This window comes from Mauremys mutica, chromosome 5, assembly GCF_020497125.1.
Source record: "Mauremys mutica isolate MM-2020 ecotype Southern chromosome 5, ASM2049712v1, whole genome shotgun sequence".
NCBI classification, from domain to species: Eukaryota; Metazoa; Chordata; order Testudines; family Geoemydidae; genus Mauremys; species Mauremys mutica.
Genome location: NC_059076.1, coordinates 135116415 through 135138537, shown reverse-complemented (window position 1 = coordinate 135138537; position 22123 = coordinate 135116415). Strand labels below are relative to the sequence as shown.

The window sequence follows — 22123 nt, the reverse complement described above, 5'->3', positions numbered from 1 at the left end:
AACAACTGATACATCGGCTCCATAAAAACTTTACTTTACTTTGATCTGCTCACTGCATACTGAAAAGTTCAAAACATAATTTCAGCAGAACCTCCCTCTCTTATCAGCAAGCCTGATAATTCTCTCAAAAATCTTGGCAGTCTCACCCCATTTCACAGCCAAGGTTTAACGACGGAGTTCTGTGGTCAAATCTTAGTCATGTGAGTCTTAATAATTGGTAAAAATATACTCTAGGATATCTATGGAACTATTGTGAAGTATTATCTGTCATTAGAAACCAACTACATTTCTCAAAACAGACTACATTGTGATACAATACCTTTGATTTTTAAATAGTCATATTTATTCAATCCTTCATTAGCAAGATTCTATTGTGAATTTAGTTCCTGTCTCCTTAAAAAAACACCACTCTCAGACAATGAAAAGAAATCAAAATAGAAAATGCATTAAACAATGGATAGATGATATGACAGACAATTTATTTGAAGGGACACAAGTCAAGTTTGACCAAAGTTTAGACAGAGGAAAAAATAAGCTTTTGCCAATATAAATCTCTTTAAAAAAATCCATAGAAACCTCCACTGAAGTTCTAAATTGTATCTAATCCTGGTCGATATGGGGAAATCGACTGGCACAGCTATAGCAGAATATTTATTTGGTTAGAGATATGCCAGTCAATTTCCCCATGTAGACAAACCCTAAAGAATTTGTTTCTCAGGCTGAGAAACAAATTAAACAGCATGAAAAGGGAAGCCACATCTGTGTTCTCAGGCTCTCTTCCTACTACAGTGAATACTATGAGTTATCTCCTTTCATGCAAACATTCAGCTGAAAAAGCAGCCATTCCCTTTCTGCTTTTCAGCAATGTCACAATATCACACTCCGCATGCAATGTTCTTTGTGTAAGCATGTAGAAGAGGCCAAATGTATAAACAATAAGCTAAAAACAGAACTCACATTATAGTTTGATGCAAGTCCATGCACATTTTGTAACAATGACCTCACTGCTCTTACGCTTGGTCAGCACTATTGTCACTTGATAAATATTAGCCTGCAACGTTTGACCACATGGACTTTACATTGTTTTTAATTTAGACTGCCAGTACAATGGCAGCTACTACACATGCATATACCCTCTCTATGAAGCAACATAAATTACAAATGTCCATTTGTAATCAGAATACTGTACATTAGTCTGCAGTCACAACAGTCCCCTCTTGTATTTTAACTTATCGTTACCAAGTCACATTTTAAATACTTCCACTCCCAATATTTAAAATTTTCATGTTAGCATAAAAGTTTCCTTAATAAAGCAGACTAGCTCATATTGATCTGACATGCTCCAAGCCAATCACCTTTTCTTTAACGGCGAGAGCTTTGCATTTAAATGATCTACTAGGAGTCTGTTCATCTTAAAAGCGCTGATTTACAGGAGTTCAAGTACATGAACCCTCATGTGAGAGAACAGAAAAACAGTGCACCTGCAATACCCAGCTTTTCATGCTATTCCCATAGACCACTGGGATGCTGGATATTTAAACCACTATAGAGCAGGCCCTTCCTGTATTTAACTACTAGTATCAGAGCACAACTTACAGAAAACTGGACATCTGAACGGAGATGGACATCTGTAAAGAAATTAAAAACAAATCAAAACACACAATACAGCAGCAGTTGTCAAACAAAGAGCTCCACTAACCCCAAGTCTCACTGGCACTGCTGGGGTGGTAGCTGTGGTGTTTTAATACAGCTCAGACAACCCTGACGAAGCGCAGGAGTTATAAGTGACACACACATCTGCTATGCCAGTCACAGCCAACAAACAAAATGAGAGATGGGTTTTTAAAACAGCACCACTGTTTTTTAATCATCAACCAAGAGGCCCTCAGAAAAACAATGTTAATGATCGATCAGAGGGCAAGAATGCATTAGTCTCATCAGGTAAGAGTTATTGTTCCAGTGACAGATTCTCTATAACAATAGTGTTCTTAAAAATAATGGTCTTTTCCTCAAGTATAAAGAGAAATCCAATAATGAGCTAGCTACCTTGAAGAGATGCACATTTTTTTCTTTGATTCATTTTAATATATTGAATCCCTAAATATATAATACAGTTTAAAGTAATCCTTTCTGGTGATTATATTTCTCTAGTACACTAGTCTCTATGTCCACAGTGTTCCTGCTTTCAATGTGTTTTGTATATCTCAAACATAAAGATGGTTTTAAAAGAGCCTTTTAATTTTAAAAATAAAAAGGTAGTCAGGCTGTGTGTTTAGATAAAAGATTTTTAAAATTCTGATTTAATATCCACATTTAGTCAGTTTAACATGCAATTTGAATTTATATTTATCTGAAGGCCTACACTCAAAGTATCTAAATACATTGAGATTGAGTCAATAAAGTGGATATCATGTACTTTTGATTTCTCCTGTGATAACTGCACCAAAATGATGGGACACATACTCAAAAGTTCTACAGTATGTTTTACTAGGAAAAGTATAAATAAAATCAAAGACAGAAGAAACATTTTGTTAATTTAAAGGTATTTGAAATGCAAGAATTATTTGTCAAATATGGGTTAACCTGACAATGTCTTTTAATTGGAAAAATGCTGTGGCTCCAGAAAAAAAAAAAGACATCTGTTAGCAAGTATATCTAGAAGAACATTGCTAGTATTCTTCTGACAATACTTTCGAGGAAACACTTTACAGTAAAAAAGAAAATCATGAGACAATGTCAAGCCATATTGGAAAATTGGTTCCTGGATGGCTAATACTCTAGATTACGCAAACAAAAATATAACTATCTTTGTACTTTCCACCTTCTTAGCACTTTGGCCAGGGTGGGCAACTAAAATAGACAAGCCAGTTTCATGCACAGGTTCTCATGCACTAACACAAGGTCACAACCCCTCCAGATGAAATGTTTCAATACTAAGATTTTTTTTTTTAATTTCATGAATTCTGTAAAACAAACCCACAAAGATCTAAATTTGGACCTAGAAACACCCGATAGCTTGACGTTGCCCTTAAAAAAACAACTAATGAGGGATATATAACAACAACTGAACGCCTGAATCTGGTTCACTTCCACATCTGCTTCCTCCTCTTCCCATGCCCCAAAACATCTCTGGAAAAAGTCTCACGATCACGCAGGCTTCCTCCACTGCAACTCTCTTCTCTCCCTCCTTCAATACTGCTGTAGACTCTATCCAACGGCGTTATTTCTCCATCCTCATCGACTCCCATACCTCAAACTCAGTTAGTACTTTGCTATATTTGTCACGCAGTCTGCAAAATTTTGCTTGTTTTTCAAAGAAAAAAATGGTCAGATCTATCTTATATGGTCTCCATTAGTGTAGTATCTGAGCCACACACAATATTTAATGGCTTTTTTGCTCATAACACACCTAGGTAGGGTGACCAGATGTCCCGATTTTTGGGTCTCTCTTATATATTGAGGGGGAAGGATAGCTCAGTGGTTTGAGCATCGGCCTGCTAAACCCAGGGTTGTGAGTTCAATCCTTGAGGGGGCCACTTAGAGATCTGAGGCAAAAATTGGTCCTGCTAGTGAAGGCAGGGGGCTGGACTCGATGACCTTTTAAGGTCCCTTCCAGTTCTAGGAGATTGGTATATCTCCAATTATTATTATTAGGCTCCTATTAACCACCCCCGGTCTCAATTTTTCACACTTGCTGTCTAGTCCCCTGCTCCTAGGTGATAGGGAAGTGGCACTACTCCATCTTATAGATGGGGAACGAATGCACAGAGAGGCTAAATAACTTGCTCAAAGTCACACAGGAAGTCTGTGGCAGAGCAGGGAATTGAACTCAGGTCTCCCAAGTCCAGGCCCTGGACTATTCTTCTCTAGAGGAAGAACTACCACAACCTCCCTTCCCTCTCACTCTCTTCTGCCCTTCCCTGCCAACATCTATCCTTTCCTCCTGTCAGGATGCTGTCTTCCACTCCATTCTCTAACTAACCAACATACTGTGTTCCCACTCTCAGACATCCCCTTTCTCTCCTCCTCCACCTTTCAATCTTTTCTGGTCTATTTCACTCAAAATACAAGCCTGCAGTGGTCTTAACCCAGCTGTTTCTCTAACTTAGCCCCACCTCCACCTCAGTGAGCATGCCATTGCCTTGAGTCCTCTCCTCCATTTTAGATTCTAGTCCCTCCTAACCCTCTCTAGTCCACAGAAAATGCTCTCCACAAAGTTTCTAATGATCATCTTCTCCCTGGATCCTAGGGCCTGTCCTTCACCTTCCTTGACTTCTCTGCTGCTCCTGGCACTGTTGATGAGACACTGCTAAAAATCATGTCCTTACTTAGAGACCATCTTTCCTGGGTTCTCCTCCTACTTCTCTGATCACTTCAGAATCTTTCAGTAGGATGGGGAGTCCTCAACACACACCCATCTCTCTGTGTGACAGTCCCACAGGGCTCCATTCTTGATCCTCTCCTCAATCCCCATATTCAGGTGACTTCATTGTTCACACAAGTTTAAACGATCACCTATAAACTGCTGACTCATGCATCTAGCCTCTTCGCTCTCAAGCTGACTCTCTCAATTTGCTCAGCTCAGCCTGTATCTCCAACAACTTCTCTGAGAAGTCTCCACCAGCTTACACTTAACACAGCCAAACTGAGCTCATGATTTCCCCTCCCAAACCTTCTTCACTTCCCGTCACTGCCAACACAACACCCCCTTTCTTAGATGACCCATAATAGGGCTGAGCTATCTTGAATTCCTCCCACCCTTGCCTTATAACATCCAGGATGTAACTAAGTCCTACCACTTCTTCCTTCACATTGTTTTTAAAGATCTAACCTTTTCTGTTTGTCCTAACAGTCAATACTCTCATCCAGACCCTCATCTGTCCTAATGACTGGAGACTCCCCCTTCTCCCCTAGCACTGCCATACACAAAAATGCAGCTAAAAATCACTTTCTTTGCCTCCCCACCTTCTCTTTGTATTCATACTCTGGCTTCAAGCTTTTCAACCCTCACAACTCTGCCTTGCCCTATTTATCTTATCTTGACTTATCACAATACAACCTGGCCCCTCTGTTCCAACCATTGGGAACGTCTCATACAAATATCTTATGCCTTCTTCCACACTCATGCTGAATTGTACTGTAAGGCCAATAACCTCCCCTCAAGACGCGCCTCTGCCATGATGCCTACAAGAAATCAGCCAATTAATAGCAGCTTGAGGACAAGCAGCTCAGCATGGTTTGTACTTTTACATAATTACTATGGAAAAAAACCCTCTATGTGTACACAAAAATTGTATATTTTATAGTGTTCCCCTTCCTTTACATGCCACTTCCTAGTCAGCTATTCAGGGCAAGGACCGTGTTTGGTATGTGTGTGCACAAAAGACTGCTAATCCCAATCAAGATCTCTAGGAACCACCATATTATAAACATTGCATAATGATGACTAAGAGAACTAACAGGCCCGTACAGTTTGCTAGCCTGTTCTACAAAATCTGGTGGGCCTATCTTTGCTGTTTGGGGGGGGGGGAGGGGGAAATCCTTCTCTCTTTTCAGGTATAAATAAGTTAGTCCAGCTAACTGATCAGCACCAGTGAAAGAGGCTACTACAGTCAATTGCTGGTTTGACAGTTCAACTGTTCCCTCCAGATGAATGGCCAATAAGTTCCACCAGCTCAGAGGTTTAGCTTCCTAACTTTTGCAGCAAATATGTACCTTTTAGAATGGGTCATCTCCAGGAGAGGGGTTATTATGGTTAAGGTAGAAACAACCAAGAGACTCCAGCTTGTGCAAAACACGATAGCCCAGCTCCCTAGCGAGGAATCACATCACCTCTGTACTCTGTACACAGTTCATTTCCAATTCAAGGCCTTGACCCTCATTTACAAGGCTGTGAGCAGGTCAAGACCTCTGTATATCTGATATAGCCTCTCCAACTACAAGCCTCTGAGGCCAGTGTAGTCTTCTGGGACAGTGCAGCTAACAAGGCCTAGAAGAGAAGTTACAAAACTGTAAATAAAATGTCTTGGGTCAACGGTGCTCAACTTTGATAGCAGCTATTGCAGGAGATAGAACTAAGCCAAAGCCTAGCCAGCTTCAGAACGTATGACAAGACCCAGCTATGAGCCAGAGAGATTCTGCCACAACAGAAAGCAAGGAAACCCTAATATTTATGGTGGGAGGTGGGGTGTTTAAGAACTAAACCAAACCAAAAACTTTCCAGCCTACTTTATGTACGCATCATAAAGAATTAAAATGGGTCACAATTTTTTTTCTGCTGTACGAGTCACCCTTAAACAGCTGCTGCATTCTACTGGGGAATTAATGCTCCCCATATCAATACAGACCTTGAGATCAAAGGCTTTGCATAGTGATGATCATCTACAGGAAGAAGCTTCCTCCGCCTTTGCATCACCCCAGGGCAGGCCTTGGTTTACTGACTACACAGGGGAGAAAGTAAATGGCTAGGGGAAAAGCTGGAGCAGCAGTGGAGGTTGACCAGTAAGACAACCTTGTGTTGTATTTAGAATCACTGATTCTACTGATGTTCTGTGAAGGATAAAACAGCTTTGTTGATCTCTAGCACTGCAAGAGCAGGAGAGTTATCCAGTGGAACGGCATTGGGATGGCAGCAGCCGGATATACCTGTAGCCTATGCAGGGCCGGCTCCAGGTTTTCTGCCACCCCAAGCGGCAAAAAAAAAAAAAAAAAAAAAAGCCGCAGCAGCAGCGCGATCGCGCCACTCCACTCTTCGGTGGCAGGTCGTTCGCTCCAAGAGGGACCCGCCCCCGAATTGCTGCCAAAGACCGGGATATGCCGTCCCAATAGCAGCCGGAGTGCCGCCCCTTGATATTGGCCGCCTCAAGCACCTGATTCTTTAGCTGGTGCCTGGAGCCGGCCCTGAGCCTATGTCAAAGTCAGTTGCTGCTTGTGTAACACACTGGTGGGTGGGTGTTACAGGCTCCCCTTCTGCACTGTTCCAGTGGATGAGTTTTTATAGCCCCCAACTACAGAGCTTTGGCTCAAACTGTTGCAGCTCAGGCTTTCAAGCGTGCAGGTTCCCAGTTCCATCCTTGGTGCGTCCGCCAAGAGGGCAGCCATCATGCTTGCTGTGACTTTCATTGGCTAGATCAGTAGAGGCTGGGCCCTCACTGCCGCTACAATGTCAGAGCAGGAGGGAGCAAACACCCCTGGTTGAGTTTCAGAGAGTGAGCTTGAGCTTATCACCCATAATACATGTCCCTCCTGACTTAAGGCCAGCAGAGAAGTGCTAGCCTTGTAGATGACTGAAGGGACGCATAAAGATGGAAAGAGTCCTGTGTTTTAATGTGCAAAGGTGTGGTCCATAGGCATAAAAAAGCCTTCACTTTATGTTATTATCCCAGTCTCTAATCTACCCTTTTCAGGAGAGGTTATTGAGGAAGCGTTGGCTGGGAAGCTCCAATACCACCGGGATCAGACAACGATTCAGAGCTCAGTCTAGAATCAAACTGTCTCACGTCATAGAGGCAGCTCTGATCAATCTTCTAGTGATGGCTGCCATGGATTTGCCCTTGCAGATGTCAGCAGGCACTCAAAGATGCCTGGGTTTTAGTTGCTTTCAGTATGGAAAGCACAACTGAATCTAGCCTAGGGCAGTCTGTGGAACTGCCCCCCGCCTTGAGGAGATCTCCTGGAGTTTCCCCTGGCTAAAGCAAGTACTATACACATAGAGAGATGCACCAGTGGGGGTCTAGACTAGAAACCTGTTCCCCGGCTGCCAGTCCCAGGGGACTGAACAACTTACTAGACCAGTGGTCAGCAACCTTTCAGAAGTGCTGTGCCGAGTCTTCATTTATTCACTCTGATTTAAGGTTTTGCGTGCCAGTCATACATTTTAACGTTTTTAGAAGGTCTCTTTCTATAAGTCTATAATATATAACTAAACTATTGTTGTATGTAAAGTAAATAAGGTTTTTAAAATGTTTAAGAAGCTTCATTTAAAGTTAAATTAAAATGCAGAGCCCCCCGGACCGGTGGCTAGGACCCAGGCAGCGTGAGTGCCACTGAAAATCAGCTTGTGTGCCGCCTTCGGCACACGTGCCATAGGTTGCCTACCCCTGTACTAGACACTGCCTCTCCTGGCTGTTTCTGGCATCTGGTACAAGGCCTTCCTACATTGGTCAGTACCTTTCAGATTCTTTCCACCCCTCCCAGAGATGCCAGCTTTGCTCTGAGACTTTCAGGGGTGCTTCTGGAAGAAAAGAAGAAGTTAGGGAGGAATTAGGGAGATTGGCCCTTGCTGATGGTCCAACCAAAGGTACAAAGCCACATGAAGATTGGGGTGGAAGGGAGGGGGTAGGGGAATGCCTTGAACACTTGTGCACAGAAATGCATCTATAATGCACGTTAAAGTGAGTGGGACTTCTCCCCCCACAGAGAAACCAGGGCCTCTCTCCTCTACCCTATCCTCCCCTCAAGGAAACTGGGACCTCTCCCAACTATCTATGACCAAGAAGAGGGCATGCCCCCCCCTTGTTGTGCCCAACCCCCATCCCTAAACAGGGAGAATCAGCCCTTAGAAAACTGCCCTCCTATTCTGCATAGGGCCCTTAATTACCTGGGCCAGTTCTAGGCCTCCTTATGAGGTTGAGCATCCTCTGTCCCATTCCCTCTCTCCTCCTCCACTGCCGCCTCCTCCCGCTCCTCCCCCCTGCCTTGCCTTCTGGTCCCCTACAGACTGCACAGTGAAGGTCTGACAGGAGACAAGCTGCAGTGATTCTGAATCGAGTTTGGGGCACTGGATTCACCATCCAAGCCAAAAAGCTGCATGTTGTGCATTAACTGCCCAAGCACTCTGGGTACCTAGAACACATCAATATAGTCCAGCAGGGTCCACACGGGGCAGTTAGAGCGCAGCCCGTGGCTTGGGCAGGGAAACAAGCCACACCCTGGCCTACTCAAAATCTCCATAGCTTGTTTCCTATCGCCTGTGCATGTGCCATAAGGGTGGTGTCAGAGAACACCCCCCACAGCTGCAGAACTATTTGCTGCGTTTGTCAGGCCTATGTGACGTGTGTGTGGGTCACTCATCAAGTATGCATGTGCTTGCAAAATTCATAGGCTTAAACCTGAATTAGTAATTTCACAATTACATGTAAAAATCCAGAGCATTATGGAAAATTAGGGTGGTTCGGCATCTCTGCTGTATTGTTTGAGGGAAAGACTAGCTAGTTTTTCCTGGGCTCTGGCCAAGATTTTATTTAAGTTTTTCTATAGATTGCCTAGTACTCCAAATATAGTAACCAGAGGAAGTGCTTTATGAATACAGTAACTGAATAAATAATCTGTTTCACTGGTGTTGATTTTATTATGTAAGAAGTTTAAGGTAGTTTTATTTACATCTGATATAAACACATACCAAGAAGATTGTAGTTGCTTAGTTTAATACTAAACAATGTAGGTTACCCAGGTTGGGATCAACAACAAAGTCTGAAACATTCCATTCCATTTTTGCTTTCTCATAACTCAAACAGGAAGAATATGGGCAAGTTTTGTTTTATTCATCAAGACAAGCCATTTTACTGTTTGAACTAAATGGTATATTGTATCTCCCACACCAAGCAATAACAGAGTGAACTATTGTTTAAGTTACTGAACTTAAACAATTACTTTGACACGATACAGTACAGAAGTACTGCCAAAATTAATACATCAAATATTTGTGTCTAGGAACAGGTTCCACCTTGGTGATATGGTTTTATACAGTATGTATTACCTAAAACAAAACAGGATGAGATTAAGCATGGCTTCACACTGAAAAGTGACTCAGCAGCCTAATATTGTGAGGTTGATTGCGTATCAAATTTGTCCAGTTTACAAGTAAAAAAAATAGACAGTTTTTTCTGTTTGCAGGGACTAGACTCAACCCACAATCTCCAAGTCACGCTGGGTTCTTTCCTATTTCTGCATTATCATGACAACATAATTCTGCAGGCAAATTCTGCTTTCAGTTACACTTGTACCAACCAGCTATTTTCAAAAGGTGTTGCATAGGTGTACCAGAGCAGAATTTGATCTTGTAACTGCAACTTAATTCTGTTGATGAAGCATGATCCAGAAGTAAATGCAGCGCTCTCACAGAGCTCTTTTGGCTCTACCACTGCTCATAAGAATAAATTCTTCCACTTCTGCCCCCCACTCCAATAAAGCAGATAGTGATCTTGCAAAAATGGCACCTTGTTGTAGTGCATAGATCGGTTCCCTGTTTGTACTGCAAATCCTTTTTCATACTAGAATGCCCTTTAAATTAGGCAGGACTCTGGGTACGGGAATTTATATTTTATTCACCTTCACACACATTTTTTTTCCTTCTTCCTCTCAACATAAGTGCTCTGCCAATATGCTTAAATTTAAGCATGTGAGTAGTCCACTTACTCCAATGGGGCCTCTCACCAGATTAAAATCAAACATGAACTTAAGCACTCTTATGAATTAGGGCCTTAATGAGCTTCTGGTAGCAAGAGGTATACATAGCCTGCATTTGGAGAGGAATGGACTTTAATGTAATAGACCTTTTCCATCACTAATTTCTGTATTTGAATAAAGAAACATGATAAAAAATGAAGAGGGCTCTCAGCAGCTAATACAAGAACCATGCTTCAGTTGCCGTTTAGTTTACTAGCTAAAATTACACTATGTCTATTCAATATAGTATATACTCACGATATAGTTCTCCAGTGTACCTAATCTAAACTACCTGATTGTGCTGTGTGAGAAGTAGCAAATAAGAAAAGTGAAACCTGAACTATGCAGCTAATGCAAGGAAACATTCCAGCTAATGTGCACTCCACAGACAAAAAATAGGTACAAAAGAGAAATGATTAAATAAAAGAACAGAACCATACAGCTTGTCTCTATTTGGCTTAAAGTCAGTTGCAGACTGTGAATAGGAGCCCTTCTGAGTTGAAACAGCCCTGCAGAGCAGTAACAAAAACAAAGAAAAGCCAGTGAAACAAAATTTCTGCTCAAGAGCCGAGACATTTTTCCTCTGTAAAAACCAGAATGAGGAATGCATCTCATTTTCCAGCAGCCCTGTGAGAGGAGCCACTGAGCTGGGTTACGTGATACTGAACACGTTATACATGACAGGAAACTCCACATCAAAGACAGGGAGCATGCCAGAGCTCTATGTAATCAAAACCTCCTGCCAAAGGTGGGGGGCGGGAAATCCAACACATACACAGACGTGGAGGATTTGGCACCACCTAGCTATTTGCACATGGTGTGCGTGGAAGGTTCGGGGAGAGCTACTTGGTTACAGATATTAACGGAGCCCTGAATCATGAGTATTGCACCAGCAAATACACCACTGGGAACAATTCCACATTGGCTGGGAGAACAGACTAAATGACCTAATACATCTTTTCTATAGCAAGCTTTTAGGATTTAAGACTTCCTCCCATTAACTCATAGATTCCCTAACCTGTGCATTGCCTGTGCATCCTAGAACACACACACACACGCACACACACACGATGCAAGGCAAGAAGCAGAAGGTGCATTTTCTCTTCAGCATTCTGCCCTGTGTGATCTACCCACCACCCCAAACAGCAGCCTCTTGGATGCCTGGTCTGTCTCTGTATGTGCCTGCATGGCCGGAAAGTCCCTCTCAGGGTACATTTTAAATATGAAGACAACGCTTTTAACAGAAATCACAAATATTTGTCTCAGCCCCCAAAAAGCCATAGGATGTGCTACAACAATACATTAGCAGCAACCTCTCTGCCCTACCTCTCCACCAGACAGTTCAGAAGCACAGAGCAGCAGACAGGACACACTTGACTGAGGGACATGCCATCCCGGGCAGATTGTACCCACCTCTGACACAGCCCCAAGAGGGGTGTCTCTCTTTCACTTGCTGGCAACCTGGGCACAGCCCTTGATGTCAGGCAGATGTGACCAAACTGAGAACTTGGGTTGGGATTTGGGGGCCTGCACTTCTCCCCACAGGGAGATGCATGATGCCAACTGCTCTGCAGGAGGGTGTGCACGTGATTGTGCCCCAGGCTCCGCTGCCCCTTCCATCTCCTCTCCCTCCCGGGCTAAGTTACCCTCCTCCCACCACTCCTTGCCCCCCTTCAGCCAGATGGAGGGGGTGAGGCTCCTCTCCCCTCCCCCAGCAGGTAACCACTGCTCACCTCCCTCTGCCCTCCAAGGGGTTCTGGTCTCCTCCCCAAGAGCAGGTCAGAGCCCTTCCCGGCTGCCAGAAAGAGGGGGCAGCGCCTCCCTGTAGTGAGACCCGGCGGGGGGAGGGGGGGAGAGAACAAGCAGTGCTCCCCCACTGCCCACCTGCAGTGCGTGCACGGGGAGGGAGAGAGGGAGAGAAGAGGGGAGTGGGGGCAGCTCTCCCCCCTCCCTGCAGCGTGCACCCGGGGGGGGGCAACTCTCCCACCCTCCCTGCAGCGTGCACCCCGGGGGGGGGGTCCTGGCGGCAGCTCTCCCCCCCTCCCTGCAGCGTGCACCCCGGGGGGGGGCAACTCTCCCCCCCTCCCTACAGCGTGCACCCCGGGGGGGGTCCTGGGGGCAGCTCTCCCCCCCTCCCTGCAGCGTGCACCCCGGGGGGAGGTCCTGGGGGCAGCTCTCCCCCCCTCCCTGCAGCGTGCACCCCGGGGGGGAGTCCTGGGGGCAGCTCTCCCCCCCTCCCTGCAGCGTGCACCCCGGGGGGGGTCCTGGGGGCAGCTCTCCCCCCCTCCCTGCAGCGTGCACCCCCAGAGGGGGGCCTGCAGTACCCCCAGGGGGGGCAGCTCCCCCCACCCTCCGGGGAGCCCCGCCCCTCACTCACCCAGAGATGCCGCCCTGGCGGAGGGAGTCCGTCGATGCCGCAGCCGCCTCGCTCCCGCTGACAGACAGACAGACAGACACACAGCACCGCACTGCCAGGCTGGGTGGGGGCAGAGCGCCAGGGACCCGGATGTGCAGGGCCCCGCCCACTCCGCTTCTGTCTGGCGCGGGGCGCTCGGACCTCCCGCTCTGCGCGTGCGCCGAGCGACTCCCGGGCTCGGAGCTGGGGGGCGGGTGTGTGTGTCTGTCAGTCGCTGCCGCCCGGTCTCGTGGGGGCTCCTACCGCTTGCAAACAGGGCCGGGCGCGTGCAGCGCTTTGTGCAGCGCTTTGTGCAGCAGCCCCTGTCACGGCTCCTCGCGAGGCTGGGGCTGGCCGGGGCGCAGTGTGTGTGTCACACACCTGGGATTGCCCTAGACCCCCGCCCCGCTCCGGAGGGGTGCACCCGCCCCCCAGCTACACGCAGTGTGGCCAGTTGAGTCACCGGTTGGAAATCTGAATTGAAACGGAAACGTTAATACGCAGTTTACAAGCACATCCAGTACATGAGAAAATACTCATGTGCCTGAGCCAGCATAATGGGTCTGAAAAGCGCGAACAAAGACTAGCTTCCTCATACGGCTATTATTTATGACAAGGCTGGTGCGTTTGTTCCAGCTATATTGGCCTACCTAATTATTATTTATAAGCAAGGTCTGAATGAGCTCATCCCCCGACAGCCAGGGATGGGTGGAAAGGCTTCAGGACCAGACTGTATTTACATGAACACACCTACTCTGCCTAGCAGACAGAGCTGTGCTGCCCCAGTGATCAATTTTGGCTGGTGTTGGGTTACAAATCACTGAAGTATTAAATGTGGGGGGGGTCATGATATGTTGCCCTTATTGTAAGAATAAAGGGCAGCAGAACTGTGCTTAGCCTAACTGAGTGAGGGGGGTCTCCCTCCGCGCTTAATTTGTGCTAGGGCTTGTCAGGGCTGAGCCCCTTGTCGGAGAAAAACTCAGTTCTCGCTTTTTCGTTTGGGTGCAGCAAAATCAAATACTTTATTATTTCTCCAGTAATTACAATTCTTTCCCTACTTCCACACCCTACACCTCTAGGCTCATCAGTTCAGAACCCTGGGACCTCTGGGCTTGTCACATCAGTTACCAAAGGAACAAACTTGCTTAAGCCTCAGCACCTCTTTCATTACAAATTAAGCACTGGTCACCCGCAGCTGAACTGCACTCCCTAAGCAGGAGGTTTGGATGCCAGATCCTAGTGGAAAGAGAGAGAGAGAGGGTGGGCACAGGTGTTTTGCTTGGTGGTGTGGGCTCTGCCTAAGACTCAGGCACTATTTGCCCTGCCCCTCTCTCCTGTTTAGAGAGCTGATTAGGCTCCATAGAGTCTCTTTTGGACTGTTAAGTGACCACTAGAGCTGAAATCACTGATTATCAGATCTAAGTGCTTAGACTTGCTGTGGGGCTGTTTCTGTGGAAGAGATGACCCAGCCTGCACCAGCAGTGAGGTTCCCCCACTGAGAGCTGAAATCACTGAGACCTGGGTGAAACCTCAAGAGACCAACTCACAGAGGTCACAGTGGCAGGTGGCCACAGAAGGCGACAGTGCAGGGCCATTGGGGATGGAGCAGTAGAGTGAACAGTAGCACAACAAACAGCAGCACTGGACTATGTTTTAGTGACTCCAGTCTAGAATGCTAGATTTGTGACTGGGAAACTTATATAAATATACATTTCCTAATAGGAAGAGATTTTTAAAATTCAGTATTTGTCAAGGTCTTTATCTCACATCATCGCTATCTCAAGAGGTCATTATCTTGGGGAGTTTCTGTACTAAACTTCATTATTTTATGAAATAATAGCCATATTAGGTCAGACTAATGATCCATCTATCCCAGTATCCTGTCTTCCAACAGTGACTATTCCAGGTGCTTCAGAGGGAATGAACAGAACAGCCAATCATCAAATGATCCTTCTCCTGTCATCCACTCTCAGCTTCCGGTGAAGACAGGCTAGGGACACAGAGCACCATGTTGCATCCCTGCCCATCCTGGCCAATAGCCATTGATAGACCTACCCTCCATGAACTTATCTAGTTCTTTTTTGAAGCCTGTTATAATTTTGGCTTTCACAACATCCCTGGTAAAAAGTTCTATGGGTGACTGTGCGTTGTGTGAAGAAATGCTTTGTTTTAAGCTTGCTGCCTATTAATTTTATTGGGTTACCTCTGGTTCTTGTGAGAAGTGGAGGGGTAAATAACACATCCTTATTCATTTTCACCACGCCAGTCAAGATTTTATAAGCCTCTATCATATCCCCCTCTTGGTCATCTCTTTTCCAAGATGAAGAGTCCCAATCTTTTACTCTCTCCTTATATTGAATCCGTTCATATCCCAATCATTTTTGTTGCCCTTCTCTGTACTTTTTCCAATTCTAATATATCTTTTTTGAGATAGGGTGACCAGAACAGCACACCATAGTCAAGATGTGGGCATTGTGACAAAGCTCTGTCCTTGTCTCCGTGGGTCCCACATTTCCTGGCAGATTTTGCTAGCCTCAGAAGCTGTGACCCTCCACATAGCCCTTCTCTCTAGAGGCAAGGGTCACAGCGAGACATTTTCATCTTAAGCCAGCAAGGGAGGTGAGGAGAAGCAACCCTCCTTCTCACAGTCTGTTTTCTCCCAGTCTCAGTGATTAATCAGGGACAGGATGGGGGGGACCCAGACCCACCCTCTACTCCAGGCTCCACCCCAGGGACCCTAAAATTAGCAGCTATGGTCGCTGACTTTTTGGAAATAGGACATGTACAATTCCTTAGGCCACTTCCCCACAGCAGCCCCCCCCAATAGCTCCTTCACCATTACCTCAGGGCCTCTTTCCTTGCACCTGATATGGCTTTGTACTGCTTCATTCCTCCAACAACACACGTTGCTCCTGACATATACACCTCACTGACTAACTGGGAGGTTTTTAACTAGTTCCAGCCAGCCCTTGATTGGCTTCAGGTGTCCCAATCAACCTAGCTCTCTCCACTGCCTTCTAGAAGGATCATAATTGGCCCCAGGTGTCTTGATTAACCTGGAGCAACTGCAGTTTGGTTACCATGGTACCAGGGATTTGTTTAGCCTGGGGCTGACATACCTGTTCCTCACTACTTTACTATAGCCATCTGGCCTTGCCCTGCCAAAGAATATCATGGATTTATATAGTAATTGGAGGAGTTTGGTTTGCCAGACTGATCAGCTAAGCCAATACTGACAAACTATATGAAAAGGCTGCAAAACACCATGCCTCTAGACTGCATCAACCCCTATAAGCCAGTCACTGTCAAAGACAATTTTAAAAGGACTTAAGGAGGCTGTTAAGAATGCTGGAGACACAACTCAGCTTATGTGAACCAACATGGCTGTTGCATCGTACTTTCGATTTAAGCAAGAGATACCACACACTATAAACTGGAGGCCAATGTTAAGTGCATTGTCACTTGTTAATCCTAAAGTTGGACACTGATTTTGAACAAGATGGGCAAATGCTTGCTATCTTTCTGAAAAAAACTCAGCTGAGTCTCTAGAAGCATGTGATGCAACAGTGAAAGACTCAGCTTCTAAAAAAGTGAAGAACTCTCACTATATTCAAAATATGTACATACATAGCTCATGAATGCACCAATATATGGAGATATACCTATCTCATAGAGCTGGAAGGGACCCTGAAAGGTCATTGAGTCTAGCTTGCCTTACCTAGTAGGACTATGTACTCATTTTTGCCCCAGATTCCTAAGTGGCCCCCCCTCAAGGATTGAATTCATAATGCTGGGTTGAGCAGGCCAATGCTCAAACCACTGAGCTATCCCTCCCTCCTTGAGTATTAAGTTACTGCATATGTTATCTTGATGTCTGTGGTAAGTCAATAGATGCATTCTAGATGTTCAGGTTATAGAAGACATATCAGCTGCATCTGTGACATCTTAGAAGAGTTAAATGCTTGTAAATTGAACCCCAAACTGATGGCTTCTTATGTATTTGATGGAGCTACAAACTTTGCTGGAAGACATGGTGGAGTCCAAGCTCTCCTCAGAGAAAAGTGTAACCTTAATCTCTCCTGTACACATTGCAGAGGCCATCTGCTCCAGCTAGCACTAGTATAAGCTTCAGAATCTTCAAAAGACATTAAAAAGCCACTCATTTAATGGCTTTTTTATTCTCTTTTTTTCAGCAAGAGTCCAAAAGGACTGAATGTCTTGGAAACAAATAGAAGATACACTGGGATTGAAGTTCAAATTAGTCCAACCTGCGAAAACCTGCTGGCTTTTTCATAAGCAATTCATGGCTGTTGTCTTAAAATTACTGCAACCGCTATTACTGGCTTTGGAAAGTATCCACCAAGATAAGACAGATCTAATTAGTGAGGCTGGTGGACTACTTTTGTTACTAAGTTCAGAGAAGACTATTGCCATTCTCTCTCTTGTAAGTCTACTGTTGAAATCACTTGGGTCATTAAACAATGTCATCCAGGCATCTGCTACAACAGTAGTAGATCTTTGTCCAGCAATAGAAGCTACATTTGGATCAATCAGAGACATCCATTGAAAAAGTACTGGAAGAAGCAAAGACTTTAGTCCAGAAGTTGACTAATGAATGTACTTATATTGTCTCCTTAAGTGAAGAGGACAAGAAGTGTTTGTTAAGCCAGCTGAAAAAGTATGCAGACTTGATTCTTACAAATCTACAACAGTGATTTCTGGATTCTACTCAACCTCTATGTAGCTTTTACAGATGCCTGTCTTATTCATAGATTCATAGATTCTAGGACTGGAAGGGACCTCGAGAGGTCATTGAGTCCAGTCCCCTGCCCTCATGGCAGGACAAAATACTGTCTAGACCATTCCTGATAGATATTTATCTAACCTACTCTTACTTTTATAAAGCACCTACAATTGAGTGGAGTGAGGCACTGCCTGATCATGAGCATATCATGAAAGACTGGAAGTAACGGACGTATAAGAGGACACCAAAGAGTGCAAAATTACATCCCCCCTAATTTCAATTCCTGGGGAAAACACTGGCTGTGTTCATATGCCTGGATGCAATGTCTGCACCCCAAGCAGCCCGCTCCAAAGGAGGGAGGGAATGGTGAGCTGAGGAGCGCTGTTTGAAGGGGAGCAATGACTTACTGCCCACGGTCATTGCTGGCTTGGGTTGCTCTGGTGTTGCTAACTCTTGTGGCATGCCTCGGGATAGTTGGCGTTTTTCTGAAAGCCTCAACTCCGGGAGTCCTGTGATTATGTGAGAATCTTGGGTTTCGTTTTTCTTCAAAAAGTGAGTTCCTAGCCCATTGTGACCACAGAGAAATGCTCAATAAACCAGAAAGCAGATAAAAGGAACCCCAAACTCATGATTTTTTTTAAGCCAGCCTCAAGATTGTAGGTGACGGGATGGGACTGACTCATGATCTCAGAGCTTTGGGGGCTGGCAATGCTGTTGCTATCAAAACAGATGGCGTACTTCATCCAGCCCACTAAATGCCCCAATAACAGTTATGTGGGTGAAACCAGAGGTTCACTGCACTCGCAAATGAACTCACACAGAAAGACAAGAACACCATATCACCTTCTTACAACACTCTATAACCCACTAACAACCCCCTCCTTTCCTTCCCCCCCATGACCCGAGGGTTGTTAATGGGCCACTTCACCTTGAATGGCCTTGAAATATGTGTTAATTACACATGCTGAGTAATTTGCTCCACCTTGTATTTAGCTGTGACACTCTGTGTATGTTTCCCAAGTGTGAGGAAGGACTCTGTGTAAGCTCGAAAGCTTGTCTCTCTCACCAACAGAAGTTGGTCCAATAAAAGATTTAAAGTTTATTAGAGAATATTTGAAAATAAACAATACAAAGTATTTGAAGCGTCAGTTATTGTGTCATTGTGGGTAACATACAGGTTGTAGGGGGATATTAGCGTTTTGGTATTGGACAGCATATACAGTCTATCATGTCCCCAATGTGGGATGTACGGTGGGTGGGATCAAGATATAGTCAGGAGGCATATTACCCACCCACCTTGTCTCTCTAATATCCTGGGGCCAACATGGCTACAACAGCACTACATGGGACCCAACAGTGGTTTTTGGGACCCAGACCCATCCCACATCGAGCACTTATGGATCCACAGATTCTCCATCCTCTCTGAAAAAAATGGAATAAACCCATTGGAACATGTATGGATGGTGTCCCTATGCATCATACTAAGAACAATAGGGAAACGTGCATGCTCTTAGCATTACAGAGTCGATGTGCCTTTAATAACACACTCCTTAAATAACATTAAGTAACATATCATCATCCCCGTCTTTAAAGACAACTAAGGTTCTATTGCATCACAATATTCTTACAGGGAGTGGGGAAAAAAGACTGTAAGGAGGTTTTCAGAGCAGTGCATCAGCATGATCTCATGATGCTGGGGTTTATGCAACAAAAGTACCAGGATGTGAATGAAGCTGACTCCATTTTTGCCAATAATAGTTACTTCTGTGCTCCACCATTCCCCTGCGCCACCCCCCTGAAAAGAAAAAAAGTTGCTGAGATGGAGAGATAAATTTGAAGCCAGATTTCAATAGGATCCCGAAGTTATATAAAACAGTGATAGAAGACAGGGCCATCCCTAGCTATTCTGGGGCCCTACGCAGCCCCCCCGCGGGGGGGGGGGGCGTGTTGTGTGTGTGGGGCCCCAAGCCTCCATGGGAGGGGGCTGGCTTGGAGTGCAGGGGGAACCACCCCCCAGCACTCACCGGTGGAGTGGCTGGGGCCGGGTCCCTGCACTTCCTGCCGCCAGTGAGTGCAGGCCCAGCCCTGCTGCAGTCCTCAGGGGAGTGGGGGCAGGGCTGGGGTGGGGTGGGAAGAGGTGGGTCTGGGGCGGGGCAGGAGCAGAGGCGGGTACCCTGGGTAAGAGGCGGGGCAGGGGCTGGAGCAGCATGCATGGTGCCCCAAATTTCCTGGTGCCCTGCGCAGCTGCATGCTTTGCCTATGGGTAAGAACGGCCCTGATAGAAGAGCCCTTGAGACTATTAACCAGGTTGGTCAACTGTAACTTGCCTAGCGGGCCCTAAGCATAGTTTGTGTGCACTTAGCCCTGATCCTCAAAGATATTTAGGCTTCTAGCTTCCATTGATTTAGGAGCCTAAACACCTTTGAGGACCTGGGCCTCAGTAACTGTGGCTGCAGAAAGCGGCTTGTTCCTTCCCAGAAGCCAACGTTTTTTATGCAGTGCAGCTGGCCCTCCCAGTCATGCCACTGTAACCAGTGTGGCCTAGTCCTCCTTCCTCCCTCCCTGCTGTCTGTGCAGCAGGACATGGTCCCACATGTTGCTAATGCCACTCTTTGTGCATGCCCTGCTGAGGCAGTATGGGACGGCTGCCCATATTTTCCCAGAATGCACTGTTGTAGCATGGGGAGACAGATGTCCAAATGTTGTCTAGCCGCAGATACAGACAGAGCGTTTACAGTGTGGACAGCACTCTAAACCACGTTTGTTACTGGCCCAGAGGAGAATTTCACAAACTGATTGCAAAATCCTGGTTGAGGTAGTTGTGGAGAGAGGGCCTTCGGTTGACCATGCATACATGTTTAAATCTTATGTTTAGCTATTCCCAGTCTAGCACTGTTGGTAGAAAGGTATTGTTTGTTTTTTAATACTGGTGATCTTTAGCCATAGACATCTATGGAATCCGTGGCCTTCTAAGTGGGAATCTGCTGCTCATTAATTTTCTTCCAGGTAGGACATTAGAGCCTCCCTTCAAAATATTTAAGATGCTCATAGTTAGGTGTTGTCTTTGTGTGCTGTAAGCATGCATCCTCTTGGAGATGCGAAGGAGTCTGTACACAGCACAGAAGCTAATCCCACTACAAAGCAACAACTTCATAAGGATCAAGCCACTTAGCTGGAGCACCTACTCTAGGCTTCACACTAATTGTGGCTTCCAGCAGCCTGGAGCAATAGCAAAGGGAAAACACCCATGGTTTGTGCAGGCTCTTCATTGTAACATCTAACACCTCATGAACATATCCACAAAACAGCCTGTGAAGTAGGGGAATCTCCCCATCTAAGACTTCTGGAGGTGAGACACGGAGATTGAGTGAAGTGCCTAAGGACACATAGGGAGTCTGTGGCAGAGCCAAGATTTGAACCTCTCTCCTCTAGTATGTTAACCAACTTTTCCATCACTGGCAATTTTTAAATCCAGTTGGATGTTTTTCTAAAAGATCTGCTCTAGTTCAAACAGTGATTGATTCAGGGAAGTTCTCCAGAAATGCCGGTTAAACTCCAAATAGCGATGCTAAGATGAAAGAGTGCAAAGGTTAATTAAATTAGGCTCTGATGAAAAATGTTTGGGCTAAAGCAGAAGACTGGTATCAGTTCCTAGCTCTGCCACACACTGGCTTGGTGATCTTGGGCAAGTCACTTCACCGCTGGGTGCCTCGGTTTCCTTTATCTGTAAATCTGGTATAATGATACTTCCCTAGCTCCCAGGGATGTTGTGAAACTTAATTCAAGGATGCTTGTTACAGTGCTTTGATGTACATGGATGAATGTTGCGACAGCATTATTTTGGTTATAATATGCAGATCCTCCTTCAAAGAGGCTTGCCAGGACTTAACTCATACAGAGCTAGTGACTTCTCCAGATGAGTTATTGTTTATAAATTGCTCAGCCTTATCTCACCAAACCCAGCTCAGGACATGACAACATTCCAAACACTTCTTTCTTCCCAGAGGTGGAGATGTTGTCTCCTGGTGACAAATAGTCACACAGATCTTGCATTAGCCAGATGTTAGCCAGACAGGCATGGAGTGAATGCTAGGACAGTCCACAGCTCACTAATGTTAGCAGGTCCTGGGCTTGCTGTGCATCTTCTGTATTTTACTATAACAGGATGAATTCCTTCAAACCTGCTCTCCAGATGACTTCACCACAGTGATCATAGAACCCTTGGGCTTGATTCACCCCTATGGATACACAGGGGTTAATCTGGTTTCCGCATGCAGGAATTAGGGAAGGTGAATCTTAAGTGAAATTCACCAGGGAAGAGGAACTTTATCCACCAGGGCTTCATCATAAGCAGCATCAGCACTGAAGAATCTGTACATCTCCTGGATGTCCTGGCTCCAGCTGGCTCTGGATCCTCCAGCAAAAGAAATGTTGCACATGGTGGCGAGGGCTGCTGAGATCTCATTTCTGAGGGGAGGGGACATTCAGTCACTCAGAGTTTGCAGGCCGAATTCCATGCTGGAAATTAATGGGACCCT

General features: G+C 45.5%; 1 protein-coding gene across 2 annotated transcripts in view; it reads right to left on the bottom strand.

The window, feature by feature from the left end:
• Nucleotides 1-12919, bottom strand: part of RNF24 (ring finger protein 24) — a 68082-nt gene extending 55163 nt beyond the window's left edge. Inside the window, exon 1 of one of the 2 annotated variants that reach the window (XM_045019493.1) lies at nucleotides 12824-12919. The gene's annotated coding sequence lies outside the window, so the exon portion shown is untranslated. Of the gene's footprint in view, nucleotides 1-1699; nucleotides 1809-12823 lie in introns of those variants that run through there. The other variant, XM_045019494.1, reaches the window with a different exon arrangement.
• Nucleotides 12920-22123: the final 9204 nt, after the last annotated feature.